Source organism: Sturnira hondurensis, unplaced genomic scaffold, assembly GCF_014824575.4.
Source record: "Sturnira hondurensis isolate 20B ecotype Veracruz unplaced genomic scaffold, ASM1482457v3 Scaffold0003681, whole genome shotgun sequence".
Classification (NCBI taxonomy): domain Eukaryota; kingdom Metazoa; phylum Chordata; class Mammalia; order Chiroptera; family Phyllostomidae; genus Sturnira; species Sturnira hondurensis.
The window spans coordinates 7,008,152-7,026,741 of record NW_028076312.1 but is presented as its reverse complement, the minus strand read 5'-3'; the positions used below and the strand labels follow the sequence as shown (position 1 = coordinate 7,026,741).

General features: G+C 42.2%; 1 protein-coding gene across 4 annotated transcripts in view; it reads left to right on the top strand.

The window, feature by feature from the left end:
* Positions 1-18,590, top strand: part of CSGALNACT1 (chondroitin sulfate N-acetylgalactosaminyltransferase 1) — a 319,616-nt gene that overhangs the window by 130,978 nt on the left and 170,048 nt on the right. Inside the window, exon 1 of one of the 4 annotated variants that reach the window (XM_037042131.1) lies at positions 16,214-16,353. The exons of the other annotated variants lie outside the window; for them this stretch is intronic. The gene's annotated coding sequence lies outside the window, so the exon portion shown is untranslated. Of the gene's footprint in view, positions 1-16,213; positions 16,354-18,590 lie in introns of those variants that run through there. 4 annotated transcript variants of the gene reach the window in all.

The window sequence follows — 18,590 nt, the reverse complement described above, 5'->3', positions numbered from 1 at the left end:
CGAGCAAGAAACCCTAAAACTCTGTTCCTGACAGACTCTGACTCACAGTAAGCCCTCAGATTTCTTTGAAATGTTATCTACTGTTTGATCCTTGCCACCCTGTATTCCTGTGTATTACAACCCAATAAAGGCCCTTGGAGGAGGGAGCTCAACACCTTTTTTGCCTGAGAAACTGGCCACTGCTCACAGCCTTTTTCCTCTAGGAAAATGGCCACTTCTCCTCCCCAAGTAGATCACATCGTGTCTCAGTCATGATTACTTTCATCCGTGGTGGCTCGGGGACTGGTGAGGAAAGTCGCCCCCACGCTTATCAATTCAGAACACAACATAGTTAATTCCTCTGCTTTTGCCTAAAAGGTTTTTGTCACTGCGTCATCATCTTGTAAGCTTTTATTGCCAGAGTTCTTCAGATAGATTTTGTTTGTGGGAGCATCTCACATGTGAAGAGCTGTGCTTCTGATGACTCGCCTGAAACCAGGAAGGTGCATCTGACAACAGCTTTAAATGAACCGCTACCCACCAGGGTACTGACGCTCTCTTTCTTTCCCAATACCCAGAACTCAGGGTATCTTAACAATAAAACCTAGTACTTCAAATTCAAAGATTATTCTTTTGCAGCCCCAGGAAATCCTCTATACTCCATAATAATGGTGTGCATTCAACAAGTATTCCTGGTATCAGATGCTGCATTTTGCACTTCCCACTTCCTGATTCACTTCTTAGGTAGGTCCTTATTGTCACCCTCATTTTAGAAATGAGAAACCTGAGGTTTAAAAAGGATAACTTGCCCAGGATTTCAATTAGTCAGACTGGGATTTGAACCCAAGTTCAGCTGACATCACAACTACTGTATTAGAAATTCTGTGACTTGTCCACAGGTCTATTCTGTTTCTTCTTCGTTTCTCAAATAACTCATTGGCCTATGCTTCACTTCCAATTGTCAGAATTTAGTCGATATTTCTTGAAATTTAAAGTCTGAGGACAAGTGCCATTTCGTTATGACATGAACGTGTAACTGATTCAAAATGTTTTCTGAAAAAGAAGAAACTTGAAACTTTGAGTACATTCTTCCCATTCCCTCGCCCCTTGTGAAAACGACCACCCGTTCTGGATTACACATCCAGATATTTCTCAAACCTGTCCCTTGGCTGGCACCAGCGCCCCGTCCTCAGTTGGGTAACTGCCGGAGGCTTCTGGTTGGTTCCACACCTCGGGTCTTCACCTCTCCAGGGCACCTCTGTCATGACCCCACAAAGAGCATTTGAAAACACAAATACGACCATTTCGGTTTCTTGCATAAATTCCTTTAGTGACTTTGTTGCCTTTCAGACATGATTCCGTCACTTACTGCAGGTCCCCAGCCTTCTCTGTCACCTTACCTACCGCTTCCACTTTCCCACAGACACCTGGCATTCCAGCCATGGTGAGCTCCTGGCAGGTCCCAAACGCTGCCACACTTTGACATCTGCTTCTTCCGAGGGCCGCCCTGCTGGGAACGCTATTTCCCTGCCTTCCGTTTCTGTCCCTCATCTCCCCTCCCTGCATGTCAGGTGTGAGCCTGATTAGTGTAATCTAGGTGCTCTGTTCCCTCAGAACCCTGGCGTGCTTCCTCGTACCCCGTCACTGTCCAACAGTGGACGGTTGGAGGGCAGATAATCTGTGAACTCCCTGGGGGCCAGGACTGCAGCCCCATCATGGAACTTGACACTTGGGAGGCACTCAGGGCGTTTCTGTTGAGGGAATGAGAGACGAGAGATTTGCCTGTTCAATCATCTGTGTTCCATGCTATTAAAAATATCTTTCTTTTCTCCTTTGGGGTAAAAAGTTCAGTGTGGAAGAAAATGGATGGTGGTGATAATGACATGATCTAAATGCAGCGTGAAGGAAAAATTCAGAAGAGGATAGAGATGCAGCTAGGAAAAAGGGCCAGCTAAAAACCTGGGCCAGTCAGTTCACTTCTCCCTATTGTGGCTTCTACAAGAATTGGAAGTGGGACACCATGGTTGCTAAGGTTCTTTGAGGTCTATGAAGACTAATCTTATAGTCACACTTGATAGCCCTTAGTATTAGAATGTTGGTTGGTATATATTGTGCAAAGATTGAGGACTCCAAAGATGTGGAATCTGATTATTTCCCAGTCATGATAGCTAGAACAAATCTCATGTGAAGTGTGGAGGATTACAGTGTCTCTTGGTTCTCTCTTCTTAAAGCTTATCTACTCTTCTTTCAAATTGTTAAACAAGTGATATGTTAATGTGAATCAGTAGAATTTTATTTTAAAGTGTCCTAACATGTCAAAATATATACATGAAAATGGATGCAATGCGATTCAATGAAGATACTTTGGGAGGCTATTCCCATGAGACTGCCTTGGCTTAAAATATTTCGGAACTTCTTGCTCAGAATTATTCTTTCTCAAGAACTTGCACATTCTTTTTTTTTTAACATTGGTAAATCTGTGTCTTTGCAGGATAGATTTATAAACAAAGTGGGTGATTGAACTGTGTTATTGTTTTGTTTATTTTTTGGTTATTTTCTCTGCTTAAGAAAGTAGCATATGTTCATTTAGAGAGCATAAAATTTAAAAAATTCACTAGAGCGCAGTAAAACATTAATCAGTCTTTGGAAGAAAACACTAAAAATCATGGGGCTTTAGAGCCTGAAGGTGATAGGAGGTTTGGAATTTTCATATAGTACAAAAATCTTTTCTCTGACTCCCTCGTCAGTGCCCTGGGATGGAGTTCGTCTGTGTCAGGAAATCCAGACGCCTGAGTCATTTAAAGAAACAAAGTCCCCTCATGCTATCTTTTCATTTATCTTGGACCTTGGGGTTCTCTCATTTTTCCTAATGGGAAAAAATAGCATAAAGAAGTAACTAGAAGTCTCCTCTAATTTAACCGGAGCATTATTGTAGTATATTTTCTCTAATTTTTTATTATTTTTTCATTTGCTTTAACATTTTATTGTTTATGCTATTACAGTGATCCGTTTTTCACGTTTTGTCTCTCTCTACCCAGAATGCCTCATTCCCTCAGGCAATCCCCACAGCATTGTCCATGTCCATGGGTCATGCATATATATTCTTTTTTTTAAAAGACTTTATTTATTTTTAGAGAGAAGGGAAGGGAGGGAGGGAGAGAATCATCGATGTGTGGTTGCCTCTTGCACACCCACTACTGGGGACCTGGCTTGCAACCCAGACATGTACCCTGACTGGGTATCCAACTGTGACCCTTTGGTTCCCAGGTTGATGTTCGATCCACTGAGCCACACAAGCCAGGGCTGCCTATATATTCTTTAGCTACTACCCTGTGCTGTGCTTTACATCCTTATGACTGTTCTGTAACTGCTAATTTGTATTAATCTCTTCACCTCTTAAGCCCATCCTCCCCACTCCCCTCACAACCATCAAAACATTCTCTGTATCTATAATTCTGTTTCTGTTCTGCTTTTTTGTTTATTTTGTTTTTTAGATTCAATTATTGATAGATAGGTATTTATTGTCATTTTATCACTCATCATTTTGATTATCTTCTTAAAGAAGACCCTTTAACATTTCATATAATACTGGTTTGGTGGTGATGAACTCCTTTAAATTTTTCTTGTCTGGGAAGCTCTTTTCCTGCCCTTTGATTCTAAATGATAGCTTTGCTGGGTAGAATAATCTTGGTTGTAGGTCCTTGCTTTTCATCACTGTGAATATTTCTTGCCAATCCCTTCAGGCCTGCAGAGGTTCTCTTGAGAAATCAGCTCATAGTCTTAAGGGAGCTCCCTTATAGGTAATGAACTGCTTTTCTCTTGCTGCTTTTAAGATTCCCTCTTTGTCTTTAGCATTAATTATGATATGTCTTGGTGTGAGTCTCTTTGGGTTCATCTTGTTTGAGACTCTCTGTGCTTCCTGGACTTGTATGTTTATTCCTTTCACCATGTTAGGGAAGCTTTCTATCATCATTTTTTCAAATAGGTTTTTAATTTATTGCTGTCTCTCTTCTGACATCCCCATGATACGGATGTTGGTATGCTTAATGTCCCAGAGGCTCCTTACACTATCCTCATTTTTTGGATTCTTTTTTCTTCTTGCTGTTCTGATTAGTTTTTTTTTTTTTTGCTTCCTTACATTCCACATTGCTGATTTGATTCTTGGCTATATGCACTCTCCTGTTGATTCCCTGTAAATTGTTCTTCATTTCAGTTAGTGCATCCTGCATTTCTGACTGATCCTTTCTGATGGTTTCCATGTCCTTTTGAATGACGTTCTCTTGAGTTCATCTCCTCTTCCTCTAAGTTCACTGAGCATCTTTATTGTCAGTGTTTTGAACTCTGCATCTAGTTGATTGCTTATCTCCATTTTGTTTAGTTCTTTTTCTGGAGTTTTGTTTTGTTCTTTCATTTGGGTCATGCTTGTTTCTCTCCTCATTTTGTCAGCTTCCCTGTTTTTGTTTCTATGTATTAGGTAGAGCTGCTATGACTTCCTGACTTGGTAGAGTGGCCCAATGCAGTAGTTGTCCTGTAGGGTCCGGTGGCACAGACTTCCCTTTCACCCAAACAGGGTACTTGAGGTGTGCCCACTGTGTGGGCTGTGTACAGCCTCAATTTATCTTACATAAAATGTACTTGTAGGTGAGCATCGATTGCTGTTGGCAGGTCAATGGGAGTGATTTACCCAGGCTGATCCGCTGTAAGGAATGGCTGTGATCACTGACCACCAACCTCTGACCACAGTGGAGGGTTAGTTGTGCAGGGGCCCACTCCTGCACAACTAAGTAAGAACAGGACTTACTTTAGCAGGGCTGTGGTGCCCACTGAGTCTACCGCTTCAGTGTGTTGCTTGTGGAGGTGGTTAGGTGGTGGTGCTTTGACGTGTTCTGTAGCTGTCTACTAGGTGCACAAACTCTGGGGCCTCCTGGGAGGTTCAGGCCAAGGTCAGCCACCACCTGCATTCTGTCCGGGGACCCCTGGCATAAGCTACACAGTGGTCTGCAGATGTCTGCTACTTGGGCTGGGCTTGGAGGTGCCAAGTGAGACCCAGCTGTAAACCAAGGCCAGCTGCTGCTAGTTTTGGTCTTGGGGCCACTTAGTACAGGGATGTCTACCTCGTAGCCCACAGGCCGCATGCAGCCCAGGATGACTGTGAATGCAGTCCAACATGAAATCGTAAATTTACTTAAAACATTTTCACTAGGCTCTGGCTGGTATAGCTCAGTGGATTGAGCATGGGCTGTGAACCAAAGGGTCTCCTGTTCAATTCCCAGTTGCATGCCTGGGTTGTGGGCCAGGTCCCCTAGTAGGGGGCAAGTGAGAGGCAACCACACATTGATGTTTCTCTCCCTCTTTTTCTCCTTTCTTTTACTTCTCTCTAAAAATAAATAAATAAAATGAATCTTAAAGAAAGAACAGTTAAACATTTTTGTTAGTGTTTATGTATTTAATTTGTGGCCTAAGACTACTCTTCTTCTTCCAGTATGACCTGGAGATGCCCAAAGGTTGGACACCCCTGAGAGTGGTACGGGAGTTGCTGAGGCCATATGCCACTTGTTTGGGAGAATTTAGGGAAATCTGAAGCATGAGCCAGGACAAACCATTTGTACGGAAAAGCCACTAGAAATAGCTTGGGTGGCCTGAAAGCTGGGTGGCTCGGTTGGTTGGAACATTGTCCCAGTCACCGAAAAGGTGTGTTTGATCCCGGGTCAGGGCACAGACCTAAGGTGAGAGTTTGAATCCGGGTGGGGGGCATGCAGGAGGCAACTGATGGATGTTTGTCTCTCCCCTCTTCCTCTCCCTGAATACATCCTCAAGTGAGGATTAAAACGAAAATATCTCACATATGTACTTTATGTAAGATAAATTGAGGTCTGACTGCATACACCTTGTATCTTGCCTCTTTTGCTTAGTATCGTGTTGTACATTGTACATTGCCATTCACTAAATATTCTTTAAAACGTGGTTTCTAGTGGATACATGTTTATTATGTTATATGCTCCATACTGTGTTGACCATTTTTCTATTGTCTTCTTAATAGTAGTGTATGTTTGTGTCTATTTGGCTATACGTCAGTGATAAAAAAATATTTAAAATATATTCGTCAGTTTGGTAAGTTAAACTGTCTTTTCATAGTAGAATTTTTAGTGAGGTTGAAATTTTTCACTTATTCTTGGTCTTAAATGTTCTTTTGCCTCAGATTCTGCTTTGTTTGATGTAAATATTGCCATCCAAACTTTCTTTTTAATTGTGCTTTCTAGGTACATTTTACCCTTTCTTTTACTTTAGTTTTCTGAGTCATTTGGTTGTAGGCCGACTTGCAGTGTTGAGAATCTTTGTCTTTGTGGAACCCATTGTGTGAATGGTGTTTAACCCATTCACATTTGTCCCATTTGATAGGCTCTGTAAATCGAAATCACGTTCTCTGTGATTTTGTTACATGGAATGTTATTTTTGTTTTTCCCCCCAGTGATTTAAAATGCACACATCTAGTTTTTATTCTGTTGTTGTTAAATTCATAGTTTTTATAAGTGAAACTGATTTGTTTCACTCAAATTAGCTCCAAAAGTTCATTTAGAAGGAGGCATTCAAAAGAAGTCACAAGCAATGGTGCATTATTGGAATAAGTGTCTCTTCTCTTAAGTAGACTGTGCTGAAGGCAAAACCCATTTTTTTTCAAGCGTGATACTTTTAGGTTAAAAAATATAGAGGTTTACAGTAAGATCAGCTTAATGAGTCTTTCTCCACCAATCTGACCCTTTGGTTACTTCCAGACTGATTTAAAATAAAGATAATGACAACAGTGAAAAACCTCTAACTAGGCCCTCTTTCTCAGCTATGCACGCTGCCTTCTTTGTCACCGTTCGCTGTGTCTTTAATGTAAGCACTGGAGAGCAACTGGTGAGTGGCAGCTGAAGGCAGCAGATGGCAGAATTAGCCCCAAATTGTTAGCACCTGGGTAAGTCACTGTCCTTCCGGGTTTCAGTTTCTGCCTCTGGAGGAATTTTAACATTATAGGTGGGAATGCATAATCTTTGAGGCCACTCTTAATTTTTATCTTCAATAATTAAACCGAGTTTATTAAGGACCTGTTGTACAGCTTCTCTACCAGGCCCTATAAAGAATGAGAAGCACAAAGTTTATCTATATTAAAAATACGGAAAAAAAGAAAGAAAAGGTCCTAAGTCAATAAAAGATTCTGTATCTTGATCTGTGTGGTGTTTCCATTGTGTACAGTATATAAAAACTCATTGGGTTGTACCTTTAATCACTTGTGTATTTTATACCTCAATACATAGGAAAACTACCCCCCCAAAAAAAACAGGAAAAAGAAAGAAAAGAAAAACTGTTAAGATGTTTAAGAAGAAAATAAAACCTAGCAAGATGTTTAAAGGTTGTGATTATGGAGCAGGATGGTGTGATGGAGAATCCACAGGAAGTAGGCAGTGAGCTTGAATACTGAAACATCAAATACTAGCCTTGGAATCTTATGCACATTATTTAACATTTTGAGACTCAGTTTCCTTAATAAAAATAAAATTTGTAGTTTCCACTTTATGGAGCTGTCAGAGGTATTAAATGAGTTACAAGGTACATACAGCACCCAGCATGTAGTAGGTGATCAATACGTATTTTTCAAAAGAGGCAGTAAGAGGATATTAAACAAGCATATGACAGATTCAAAGAACTAACGGACCTTACCTCAGTTTTCTGAAATCACCTCAAAATAAATAGAACCCAGAAAGCCCAGTGTTAGACTGTGAAGGAAAGCTGGGCTCATGTTTTTCTGGCGACATCACAGATTAGTGGCACCCATTCTGGAGAGCCGCCTGGCAATTTATAATAAACCCACTCAGCTGATCATGGCCTTGAGCTGTTAATCCCATTTTTCAGATTAGAGCTTGAGGAAATGGCTCCAAGAGGAAAAAACAAAATGTATGTGTTTAACAATGCTTTGTGACAGCATGGATGGACCTGGAGAGCATTATTCTAAGTGAAAAAAGCCAATCGGAGAGAGACAAGTACCATGTGATCTCACTCACATGTGGGACCTAATGAAAAAAATAAACTAAGAAACAAAATAGAAATGAACTTATAGATGGAGAACAGACAGCTGTCAGAAGGAAGTGGGGTGCAGGGATGTGTGGAAAAGGTGAAGGGGTCAAGCAACAAAAAGTCTTGTAGATACAGACAACAGAATGGTGATTACCCGAGGGGAAGGCGGCGGATAGATGTGATGGAAGGAGACTTGACTTGGGGTGGGGAACGCACAATGCAGTGTATAGATGATGTCTTATAAAACTGTGCACCTGAACCTGTATAATTTTATTAACCAGTGTCACCCTGATAAATTATTAAAAAAGAAAAAATGGTCAACTGGGTCATAATAACGTGTGGAAACAACTAGCTGAAATTGCTCCATTTACAATGACGCTTGTATGCACCAAGTAGATATAAAGAGAATTCAAGCAAAAAAAATGACAAAATAGTGTGCTCATAGTGGGCACAACCACATAAAACTTGTGTCTGCGCAGTGACAAAGGCTGGAAATGAGTTCTGTAAATCTCCGGCTTTACGTGGGAAAGGGGTGATCTGTACTTTAATTTTTCGTTTAGTAGTCAGTAGTCCACCCTTATCCACAGGGGCTACTTTGGGCCTCCAGGGGATGCCTAAAACTATGGATAATACAGAACCCTATATATGCAGTTCTTTCCTCTACATACGTACCTATGAGATACGTTGATTGATAAATTAGGCACAATAACAGGTTAACAACAATAATGATAAAATAGAGCAGTTATGACAATGTACAGTAATAAAAGTCACGTGGATGGCTTCACGGCCATTATGTAGGAAGGTAAGGGTCACTTGGTCACAAGCACTGTGATGTCACAAGTGTCATTCTGATCATCGAGTTGGCTATTACCTGGGAAGGGAGACAGGGTGCACAGGTGCTGGGTGACGGGTGTTCGTCCTGGGCAGGATGGAGCAGGACATTGCGAGAATTCATTATGCTGCTCACATGGCACACAGTTTAAATCTTATTGACTGTTTATTTCTGGAATTTTCCATTTAACATTTTTAGACCGAGGTCGATCGTGGGAAACAAACTGAGGAAAGCAAAGCCACAGATAAGGGAGATCTACTGCAGTGTAATGATGACTAAGTCAGTCAGTGAAAACAAAAGTCACGTGCTCTGAGACAGGACAGGGGTGTCTATGGAAACAGTGTGTACAGTACAGAATAAAAATGGAGAGCAGGCATATAGGGAGAGTTACAGAAAAATACACGTTATATTCCTTGTGTGTATTTTTAAAAGTTTGCCTCACCAATGCATTTTGAAAATAGTTACAGCACTTAAGAAACGCATATCCTAGAAATAATTAAGTCAGCTAAAACTCCAAAATACAGAGATGAAAATTCATGGGAGAAGTTGGTCATTCTGTAAAAAAATTTTATTTTAGAACTAAAAAAAAATTATTTATTGAATTTATTGGGGTGACGTCGGTTAATAAAATTATACAGGTTTTAGGTGTACAATTCTGCACTACATCATCTGTATAGTGTATCACATGTTCGCCACCCAAGTCATGTCTCCTTCTGTCACCATTTATTCCCCCTTTACCCTCTTCTACCCCCCCCCGCCCCCTTTCCTTCTGGTGATCACCGTACTGTTCCTGGTGTCTGAGGGGTTTTTTCCCCCAAAGGTGAAGGGAGAAGTCCTTAAAGACATTAAGGTCCCCTTTGGCTACACTTTTTCCCCCCCGAGCTGCTTTTTTAAAATTTTCTTTTGTGATAAAGGAGAAGATTTTATGGATGCTGAAATGGTTTACAATTGCCTTATTTAGTTGCTTTTATTTTTATGTCTCCCCAAAGGTCACGAGGCCCATCATTGAAAAAGAGAAAAATGTTGTGTTTTTAGTGTAAGGAGAGAAGAGCCACTCTGGAGAACCGACAGGAACGGAATAGATAGAGTCTGGCACCTGCAGCCACCACATGCTAGGGACTTTGGGTGGTCTCAGATGTCAGGGGCTTCCCAGGGAAAATGGGACAGAGTGTTGGGCGGTGGAGGCCTCCTGAACGTCCTCTTTTCCCCACCTGGAAGTCCAAATGAACTCTTTAGTGTTTGTAAGTGAAAAAGATTGTCAGAGTGCATGGCAGAACCCTGCAGGCCCTGGTTGAGAAACCTCTGCCTTGGCCTTCATTGAAGCCTGGCCCTTGGTGATAGAGTATCTTAGGGAAGTAATGAAGGAATTTGCTAGGTATGGGGGGCATCCAGATGTTTCTGGAGATGGAGGAAGCTTTGTATCTGAAATGGGTTTGGTGTCATGGAAAATTTTTGATCCAAGTTACAAAATATATAAGGAGTACTTCCCAAAAGTGGACTAGCAGAATCACCGAATTGGAAAGAGTCTTAGAATTTGACTAGTCCAAATCCTTAATTTTACCAAAGAGAAGGCAGGCTCAGGGAGAAATGGCTTTCCCAAGTTTGCAGGAACAGGCAAAAGCAAGTCTGTCGATTTCCCGCCATTACTGTTCCTGTGCCCCCTTGCCGCGGTCCCCCACCTTCCACCATCACTTCATTAATGGCCTTTTCTGCTGCTGCCATGCAAAAGATGAGCCCCCAGACTTAGAAATGTAGCTGACGCACAGAGTTTTTTTAAGCCGTCAGAGGCGTGAGTCAGCAAATCGTGATCGTTGGCATACTATCGGGATCCCAGTTGTGTAGCGAGCGGAGGAAGTGAAGTTTAATTTCAGGAGCTCCGCCTAGGTTCATATCCCAGGTCCACTGCAGGGATGGTGGATGACGCTAAGCTAGTTATTTAACCTCTTTGAACTTCGATACCATCAACTATAAAATGGAGGATCATAATAGTATCCATCTTTGTTTCCTTAGGTGAGGATTAAATTGGGTCATCAATTAGATTTGGGCCTGGTTTATAGTAAGTCCTCAACAGAGGCTAGCCATTGTTCTAACTACTCTGAGGGTAGTTAGAACTATTTCTGTAGAAAATCTTAAGGAAATAAGAAAAGGAATTTTTAAGGGAGAGATGGGTGCTCAGAAAGACTTTGCTGGGATCGTAAAACCTCTCGGACTTCCGAGAGTCAGAAATTTTTCTCTGGTCTCTTTCACGGGTCTATTGCAGCTCCCCCCGCCCCCCCCAAGTTTTACATCCAACAGCGAACTTAATTGCCCCCAAATTTTAACCGTTCCTTATTTTTAATTTTTTCCTCGATTTTTATCTCTCTACTCAATAATTTTTATAGCTTTATTGAGGTATAACCAATATACGGTAAACTCAGTATACAATTTGATTAGTTTTGACATACACATGAAACCATCACCAAAATCAAGACAATGGACATATGTATCACCCGGAAAGTTTTTGTGTAGTAATCTTGCCATCCTACCCCTTCTGGCTCCCCTGGGCCCCTCCCCATCCTCCACCCCCATTCCTAGGCAAAAGTGATCTGCTAGAATTTTATGTAAATAGAATCATACAGTATGTTGTCTATTTGTCTGACTTCTTTCACTCAGCATAATTATCATCCATGGTGATATGTGTATAAATAGTTCATTTCTTTTTATTACTGAGTACTCAAATGATATTTTTTTTGTTCACTCTTTACCCCTGTCTTGCTTAACTGGCCTTGGTTTGGAGTGAAAATAAATTCTAAATATTTAAAAATATTTATTGATTAAATATCTGTGTTTTCTGTCCTCCCCGTGCCCCATTTCATTGTTATGCAGTGTACATAGTAAATACAGCATTTGTAGTTTCACTGAGAATAAAACCCATTTACATTCTGTATGCATGTTTTTAAATGGTGTCTATAAGCAATATTACTTATTTATTTGAATGTTGAAGTTAAAATGCCTCTTTTCTCATTGGCTCTCAGTATAAAGAAAGCATCCTTCGATTGGCCTAACCCAGTGAATTTACCTAAGGAATTCAATTCTGTAAATATTTACATGTAGTTTTTTATTTTCATGGTGAAATATTTATTCTGTGAATGTTACAGTCTTTTTCTGAAAATGTAGACACTACGTTCTCAATTCCCTTGCAGCTGGAGCATAACATGAAATAAACTAAAAAAAAATTGATGCAGCAGAAGTAATACATTTGCAAGATAATGAGAGACCATTTGGGAGGCAAGTCCATTTTTGTAATGACTTTTGCCAACCTCATAGTATCTCTCAACTCTGGACATTCCTGCGTTTGGGAAGGAAGAAGATAAAAATTTCCATTCAAAATGCCTGTTCAAGTTTGGCAAAAGATTTAATTTCTTCATCTATCACAGTGTCACCAGCCCTATAAATACTATAGATCAAGCCTCAGTGCCGCAAGCACGGAAGCTTGGCAGTGTAGGAGGGCAGCATTTAGCCAGAGGGAATCATAAAGAAGCCAGAGAAAACAAACGTTCCCTATTCTGCGTCTCAAACTTGTGTTCCGAGCAGCTGTCCTGGGCGCACTCTGCCCGAGAGGCCTGAGGATACGGGGATTGAAACACTGAGCCTGCAGTGGCGGTGTCGATATTGACCTTAGAGGTGCTACAAGGATTCTAGTGGCACATTTTTATGGAGAACAATAAAAAGTAAGTGCGGTTTCTGTACTGGAAGGTAACTTGGAGATGATTTGGTCTGCACTTTTATGTTGCAGGTGACTTGACCAAGGTCAAACAATAACTCACTGGCAGAAGTGGCCCTAGACCTGGTACTTAAGAACCACACACTTGTGCCCTCTCCACGTTCTGCCTTCTGTTCTGTTGGGGCTGGTCTCTTGGTGTGTAGGGTGTTGGAATATCTGATCGTTCTTGTTGTGCTGCCCCGTGTCAAGGTCCCTGTTGCCTGGGACTTTGTATTCTTGGGCTGATCTTCTTGAGCATTGTGTCTTCCTTGGGGGGGAGCTCACTTCGCTGAGCAGAGAGTTGTGCTTGCTTGATTCTTTCAGCCAGCTGTGTGTTAGAAAGGCCACGGCAAGATGTAACAATTGCTTAAGGGATAAATTCATGGTTTTGATTGTCAAATGACCTATTATGAAGTAGTCTGGTAAAATCTTTTTTTTTTTTTCCAGGAAAGCCATCATTTTAATTCTTATAAGAGCCTGCACTGTTTTAAGCTCCCCTTCTCTAGTCTTAACATCTAAGTCTACATGCTGTGCTGCATCTTCATAATTTCTCCACGCAGCCTGTTCCCACCTGTAACATTTATTTATTTATTTATTTATTTATTTATTTATTTATTTTAGTACACAGGGATTCTCAGTGCGGGTGGAGAGGCAATAAATAAAGATCATCCTCTTTCACTGAAATCACTGATTTAATCCAAGTCCTTTGTTTTTCAGATCTGGGAATAAAGACTCAGAAGTTATAGACTTGTCTAAAGTCTTGCAGTAAAGCATAAACGGATGTATTAGTCAGCTCAGGCTGCTATAACAAAACAGTGTAAACTGGGTGACTTATCAACAGCACAGATTTATTGCTCACAGTTCTAGAGACTGGAAGTCTAACATCATGGTCGTGTCAGCAGGGTCAGGTTCTCTTGAGGGCTCTCTTTGGGGCTGTGGACAGCTGACATCTGTGTATCCTCATGTGGTGAAAAAAGAACTAGCTAGCCCTCTAGCCTCTTCTTATAGGGGCACTAATCCCACTCATGGGGGCTACGCCCTCATGACCTAATTAAATATCATCACATTAGGTCTAGAATTCAACACATGTATTTTGAGGTGACATGGCCAGTCCACAGGAGATGAAAACCCAATCTCTTGTTCTGCACAGGACTGAGTGTAGCAGATCTCTCTGAAATACTGTTCATGCCTCATTAGCATCTGTGATGGTACCTAACATGTGTTGGGCAGCTGTAGTGTCTAATCGGGGCAGGCCTGCCCAGAAGAATTTACTGGGAGAGGGTGTCTCATAAAATGAGCAATCGGGTGTGAGTACAACTGGCATTGCAGTCTGTGTTCTGGAAAACAGCTCTCTCTTGTGAAGGTCCATCAACCGTCTGTCTGTATCTTAACTGATTTAGGAGAAAGATTGGCAAACAGAGCAATTTAATTTCTTTCCAAGAGGCTAGCTATTACTCTGATTCTCTCCAATCCAAATTAGACCGTCTCCCTTTATGCTCCAACTGCGTATTATTTGTGTCTCTGTTTAGCGTGTGAGTCATTTCATTCTTCATCATGTTAGTGGTTCCCGTGTTGATAATGTGAAGATGGTTCAAAAAAGAAACTCACAGGCACCCCATTGCCTAACTTGGGAGGTGCTATATAAATATTTGGAGTGTAAGGAAAATATTACTTGATACCCTTGAAGATGATAATAAACCCATACATTTAAAAAGAGACTTCAAACGATTTAGTAAGATAATTTTGTTCATAGTGTTGGTAGTTCTTCTAATAGTATCTGAGCTGATCCCCATTTATCAGAGGGAAAAAATTGAGGTGAAGAAGATAATCGTGACCTGCACTGGAAGGATTAGGAATAGGTAGAAGATATCTTCTCATCTAGTCTGTGCACAGGAGACCAGGACACAGTGGTCCTGTTTTTCATTCCACTGAATAACAGAAAATAACATTTTGGGGGAAAACGCATGATGTTTAAAGTCAGTTGTGCCTTAAAACCTACTATTTTCAGTAAAACTATTTAATGTGGAGGGCAAGTAGTCAAGAATATAGTAACATGCAGTTTGTAATGTGTAGCATCCGGGGGCACCTTCTTTTCTGAAACATATTCTTGAGATAATTTTAGAAGTTGACTGCACAGATCTGGACCCCATCTGAGCTCTTTTCCAGTGTCATATTGTAGAGGACTCCATTGACTTATATGTGAAAAACAGCACCAAAGCCTAGAGCCGGGGTCCCCAACCTCCCCAGCCATGGACCTGTACTGGGTCCCTCGGCAGGAAGTGAGTGGTGGGCCAGTGAGTGAAGCTTCATCTGTATTAGAGCTATTCCCCATGGCCAGGTTACTGCCTGAACTCCAGTCAGATCAGCCTAGATTCTCCTAGGAGAATCCATGGGCCTGAATCATCCCGAAACCATCCCTCCTTCCCCGACTCTGGTCCACGGAAAAATTGCCTTCCAGGAAACCTGTCCCTTGTGCCAGAAAGGTTGGGGACTGCTGGCATAGAGGACTCCACTGATTTTACAAATAAAAAACATTATCATAATTTTAAAACGTATGTTATTATCCACGTATGCACAAACAAAATCTTACCAGACAGCTCTAGTTGGCAGACACATAGGTAGTCTCTTGGTACTTTTCATTTGTTATTCAGGAATCAGTGTGTCTAACATATAGTTTAGGCGAAATAAAGATGGAAAGATTTACATTTGTGAGGGTGAGAAGCCTTGGGACTTACAGGACACACCGATGGGTATTGTCACACCACTGGACCAATAGTGCTTTTGAAGTTCTTTGGAAATGAAAATGCTGGAACTTTCATTAATTATACATTGAATAGAATAGATTCCTAGATTGTTAAAATACTATTTTTAAAAAGATTTTATTTATTTATCTTTAGAGGGTAAGGGAAAGAGAGAGGGAGAGAAATATCAAAGTATGGTTGCCTCTCATGAGTCCCCTGCTGGGAACTGGCCTACAACCTAGGCATGTGCCCTGACTGGGAATCGAACCGCGATCCTTTGGTTCGCAGGCTCATGCTCAACCCACTGAGCTTCACCAGCCAGGATTGTTAAAATATTCTTGATCTTGCCCTGGCTGGTGTAGCTCGGTGGATTGAACACGGGCCTGCAAACCAGAGGACTATGGTTCAATTCCCAGTCAGAGCACATGCCTGGGTTGCAGGCCAGTTCCCGGCAGGGGACCCACGAAAGGCAACCATACATTGATATTTCTCTCCCTCTCTCCTTCCCTTCCCCTCTAGAGATAAATAAATAAAATATTTTTAAAAATTAAAAAAATATTCTTGATCTCAGTGTGCCCATTTTCAACTGCTCCTTTCAATAGTTGATTTTTGGTAGTCTTCTTTCAGCATCATGAAAAGCCAACTTATTTATGGAGTCCTACTAATGCATGTATGTCAAACTCTATTCCTGGGGGTGGAGCGGGGCAGACCTCCCGACCTTTAGAATCCCAACTGGGACCTTTCCAAACCCCATGTGTGTGATGCCTCCGTGGACATCCTCCCAGCCACTCTCATGCACCTCTTGCTTTCTCTCGTCCACTTGTTGCCACAATTAGAACTCGAGAAGCCACCACAGAAGCTCCTCTGCAATCCTCATTTTCTGTGCCAAATTGTCGAGAACACGCTGGGCATCAGATGACAGGAAAGGGGACATCAGCCCTGGATACAAGTATAAAACTGAGGGAATGTTTTTGACAACTATTTGCTGAGTCAGACAAAGCAAGGTACTGTATCTACTCGGTGTACCTGCAATTGCTTTCTTGGATTTAACTTTCATTTTTAGAACATTCTTATTGTTTGTTTCTTTGACACTCAGGAAGACTTGTCCAAGAGTGTGCTTTTGTCTCTGTGATGTCTTATGAAGGATGAGGGATGCAGGAGGTTGAGGAGGGTCTGTGTTTCCAGGCCTCAGAGACCGTGTTTGGAAGCTGGCAGCGTATCTGCCGGGTTACCATTTTAGGGTAGCTAGTGCCCGCCTCTGTTAGAGATTCACACCGGAGGACGAGTACTTGCAGATAAGGCAGGGTTGCATAATAGAAAAACTAAAGGCTTGCTTTCCTTTTTCTTCTTAGAGCTTCAGTTCTGAAGTGAGAAAAACGCTGGCTTCACTGTGTACTAGTTGGGAAGGCTTCCAAACACCTTTCAGTCCCATTTCCTCTATGTGTACAATGGGAATATTAACACACGTGTCCACAGCATTGTCATGGGGGGCAAATGAACTCAAACGTCAGGCCACTAGCTCAGCGTATGGAATATTCCAGATGTGTAGTCGGGGTTCCTTCCCTTCTCCTTCTGGGGCATGTGTGTCCAGCTGAACCCACCACTCTCCTCGGCAAACCTGTGGTCCACCTTCAGTAATTCTTCATGATGCCGATCCCCCTTTCACAGTGTTTCCTAGGGGAGTCTTGTCAATGGTTCTGTTCCCCTGTCTCTTTGCTTTTCCATTACCAGCTTGAGATGACTACCTTCTTGGCGAACATGATTTGGGTAGCTGCTAAGGAGACAATATACTTCTCAGAGCCAAAGATCAGGGTTTTAACAAGTTCTTTATTAGAAAAAGAGGCAGAAGCCAGGCCATCCTATGGCTCTTAACCTGCAGTTTGGCAACCCTAGGACCAGACTCTTAGAGGCTGGATGGATGTGTGTAGATGAAAATGCTCCTCATTTCTCTTCAAGTTGCTGGAGTGAGAAGAACAAATAAGATTATTAATGATCATATGGAGGTATGAGCTGACGGTCTACTTAGTTTCATTATTAAAACAAGAGTGGTTTTGAACAGTGGGAACATTCACCCTTTTTATTTAGATGGCAAAGAAAATTTATTGAGGATATCAATAAAGATCGTGATGGTGATGTAGCCTCTAAAGCTGCCCCCTGCATGCTAAAAGACAGAGACGAAAATTTAAGAGAATGAGAATATGAGATGAACAGCCACATTATAAACTTGTTTCAACTCTTGGCTTGCAGGCTCTGGAATAAGATTCCTTGTTGTCAAGGGTGGAAAACAACTCAGACTCGGGTCCAAGTGATCATTCCACTCTGGCGTTGCCGCCTTTCTGCCAACTGCTCTTCCTTGTAGACACAGATTAATTAGGCAGGCAGAGGCGGAAGTGTGCTGTGAGATCGAAGCCAAGAGAGGCAGGGCTGCAACCTGCAGAGGGCATTGTGTGGAGCCCGCAGAGCCACCTGGCCCAGCCCACTGTCACATGAAAGCCAGAGAGTGGGGGTGACAGTGTGTGTATGCAAATGGACTCCAGACTTCTGTAGTGACACCTCATTATTCTTCTTCTGACTTTGTTCATGCCTCCCAGAAAACCTCAAACTGCGGTGAAGGCAGACACAAAAATGTGGCCGATCCGCTTTAGTCACCAGGAGGCTGTCCCTTGGAGAAAGGGGCTCCTGGATGTAGATATGAACGGGTTAAAGCTTTCCTGGGGCCTCGTGTCCCCATTGGGCACCTTTTTTTTCTTGCTTGTAAAACGTAAAATGGGAACAATAGTACCTTTTACTTTTTGCTGTTACTTGAAATGCAAAGCCAGAAGAGATAAAATCATGAAAACTCTTGGGAAAGATGACTGCCTTAATTAATTGAAGGTAGCATTATTAACATTATCTAACAGGAGGGTTTAGTCCCTTTCCAGATATTTCCCTGGCTCTTGCTTCCAGAGTGTTTTGCTTGTGATCCCCTTTCCATCTGCTTTTATCTTCCCTGACACATCTGTGTCCTCCAGTAGAATTCCTTCAAGGAAAGGATGATGTGGGGGCGCGAGGCCGAACCTGCCTCGCTCGGCTGGGAAGACAGCGAGGGCGAGCGTAGCCGAGGGCCGGTGGTGTTGGGGCCGGGCCGGCGGCGTTGGGACCGCCGTCCCGCGGGGGCCCAGCGTGCGCCCACCCTGCCGGGCGCTCGAGCTCCTGGCTGCGGGCGCGGAGGCAGCAGCGGCTGCGCTACCGGTGGGGCGGC